The sequence below is a fragment of the Papilio machaon genome, chromosome 22 (genome assembly GCF_912999745.1).
Source record: "Papilio machaon chromosome 22, ilPapMach1.1, whole genome shotgun sequence".
NCBI lineage: Eukaryota > Metazoa > Arthropoda > Insecta > Lepidoptera > Papilionidae > Papilio > Papilio machaon.
The window spans coordinates 392475-395535 of record NC_060007.1 but is presented as its reverse complement, the minus strand read 5'-3'; the positions used below and the strand labels follow the sequence as shown (position 1 = coordinate 395535).

The 3061-nt window shown below is 32.3% G+C and overlaps 1 non-coding gene across 1 annotated transcript; it reads left to right on the top strand.

Moving 5' to 3' along the window:
• The first annotated feature begins 348 nt into the window (after positions 1-348).
• Positions 349-420, top strand: Trnac-gca. The gene has a single exon. It is a non-coding gene; the product is annotated as a tRNA-Cys (tRNA).
• Positions 421-3061: the final 2641 nt, after the last annotated feature.

Below are 3061 nucleotides of genomic sequence, written 5' to 3'. Positions count from 1 at the left end.
TTAATCAGAAGGACATTTCAAGCTTTTAAAACTAAGTAACGATAAACTCGACGGCCATTGAAAAAATATAAAAATATAAAAAAAAGTTATACAAAAAGGGTCTTTCTTTTACGCAATTTGGTAAAGACGTGATGAAAATGTTAACATTTTATTGATGTTTAATAAATACATTAAGGCGTTAACTACGACTTCGAAATACAGTCTGCAATAATCGAATGTCATATAGAAGTTTACAGTTTCAACTATTTAGAGGTCACATTTATCTTAAGGTTCTTCCACTATTTTTAATAACATTTTTACATCCATTTTTATTTCTTACTAAGCTAGTTATAACATACAAAAGTAACTGGGGATATAGCTCAGTGGTAGAGCATTCGACTGCAGATCGAGAGGTCCCCGGTTCAAACCCGGGTGTCCCCTAATAACTTTTTGTTATTATTTTTCATCTATAAATAAAATTTACGTCCTACCTCAATTAGAAATATTTCGACAGCTGTGGAAATGAATTCAAATATTAGTTAATTCAACGTAACTTTTATAACAGTACTAGCTTTTACCCGCGACTCCGTCTGCGCGGAATAAAAAAAATGCAGACAAGATAAAAAAGTTCCTATGTCCGTCTCCTAGTTCTAAGCTACCTCCCGACCCAGTTCGACCGATCTTGAGTTATAAATAGTGTAACTAACACGACTTTCTTTTATAATATAGATGTCAAAGTATAAAAATAGCTACAAAATTAAATTGCGAAATAGTAAATACAATAGAATTTCAAAGTTAAATAACAACTCCTTTAAATTCCTCGTTTACTTGCACTTCGAGCATTCAAGTTAGAGATTTTATTTGTTTTCTAAGATTTCACAATCAAGTATTACATGTTATGCTTACGATCTTTTCTAACAATCCGTGAGATAAAATGCATTTGTTGATTATAAAGAGGAAAAGGGATTAAAAGTAAGTTGAGTTATATTTAACGCGACTTTTATATATATAGATTCGAATATTGTAATTACTGTAGTAATATACAGTATATACTTACACAATTAATTAATTAAGAAACGGCTTAACTCACGTTTGATCGTCCGGTGACGGCACCGACTAGTTTCGGACCCATCGGGGGTCCATCTTCAACTTCTTCTACCGCGAAGTCTTCGGATTAAACACTCGCCCTGAAGATGGACCCCCGATGGGTCCGAAACTAGTCGGTGCCGTCACCGGACGATCAAACGTGAGTTAAGCCGTTTCTTAATTAATTAATTATGATGTCTCACGAAAGTTTAAATAATTTAATACTTACACAAGTTAAGAATTGTTACATTAACAATCTCCATTACTTACGTAGATTACAAAACATATTACTTCCAGTCTCTAGTGTATTACGGCGACTTGATACATACATATATGTATGCATATAAGTATCGTTAGAGATGTGATTAAAAGATCATCATCATCTCCTTGATCTTGTCTAAGTATTCGTCTTCTAAATCAATCTTTGTGCCGTCATCTTCATTGTCACTCCTTCTTGATCATGTCACCTATCATGCAATCCATCCATCTCTTCCTAGGCATACCTATACCGTTGAGACATACATCTAATATATAAAATTCTCGTGTCACAGTTTTCGTTCCTGTACTTCTCCGAAACGGCTTGACCGATTCTCATGAAATTTTGTGAGCATATTCAGTAGGTCTGAGAATCGGCCAACATCTATTTATCATAACCCATTTAACCCCCATTTATTTACTTTTTTAACTGCGCGCGGACGGAGTCCCGGGCGACAGCTAGTGTAAGTATGTGTATCATCTTTCGTCCTTACTTGGGATCGATCCGAAAGAAAATTTAATTATACTTTGAAAATGGAATACAAAAATTTTATCGCCCTCTGGATTAGATCATGTTTTTCTATTGGTCCTGCAATCTTAAGATCACTAACGTTTGAACCAAACAGATGATAAAATGTTAAATTTGAAAAAAACACCGCGGATAGTAAAAACAGTTCAAGATCGAATATTGACTTTAGGCGTTAGCCTGGTATCAGTTTGTTCTCTGTTACAAAAAAATCTACACTTGTATTCATCAACAGTTTCTTCAAATATAACAGTTAATATTGTGTCTAAAAATAGCTAACTAATATTTAGCCAAGATGGAATAAAACAGCATGGCTGGCTATTAGTTAATATGGCCAGTAGCACTGGTCATATTAACAGCGGGAGGTAAACAGAATTTAATACTTTTTCTTTATTATTAATATATGCCCTGTATGTATCTAAATGTCGAAAAGTTATACTAGCTGTCGCCCTCCACTCCGTCTGCGCGGAATTAAAAAAAAACTTAATTAGTAGTCTTGTGTTCTTCCAGGTTATTTTCTATATTTATATATATGCCAAATTTGAAAGATTCATGTGCAGCAGAAAGCATTCTGGAGATACTTTCTAACATCATTCGCATTTATAATATTAGTAAGATAGATGGTTAATTAATAAAGTTTTTGGACAACAATTACGTATATTTTATATTTTTAAACCATGGAAAGAACGTTTAATTAATTTCATAATAGAAATTAATTAGCGACCCAAACAAATGTACACAAAAGGCAGAAGAAGTGACCACTCAATTTGAATGTGGTCCCATTAACATTATTACTATAAATGTGACGTGTAATTTGCATCATGAATTAAATTTCGTATTGCTTTTGACATTTTATATAATAAACAATGAAACAAGCCTAAAACAACCTCTGTTTTTTCATTGAACTATAAGTAATTAACTAATTTATAACTTTGATAAAAAAAAAACTCATTTATAGAAAACTACCTTTATTAATAACTATTACAATCGACTTATTAAAATCTTGGTAAATATTTTAAAATGACAAAGTAATATAACATGTCATCATATACTCGAACGATGCACCAAAATGAACTATGTCTATGTCTACTATATATATACATATATATCTAAATGAGAGAGAGATATCTCATTATCTTATTTGACTTCAGACAAAAGTAAGACGCGCTAAATTGAGTTGAACTATCTATGCCTATCTCTTGCTTTCATGTCATT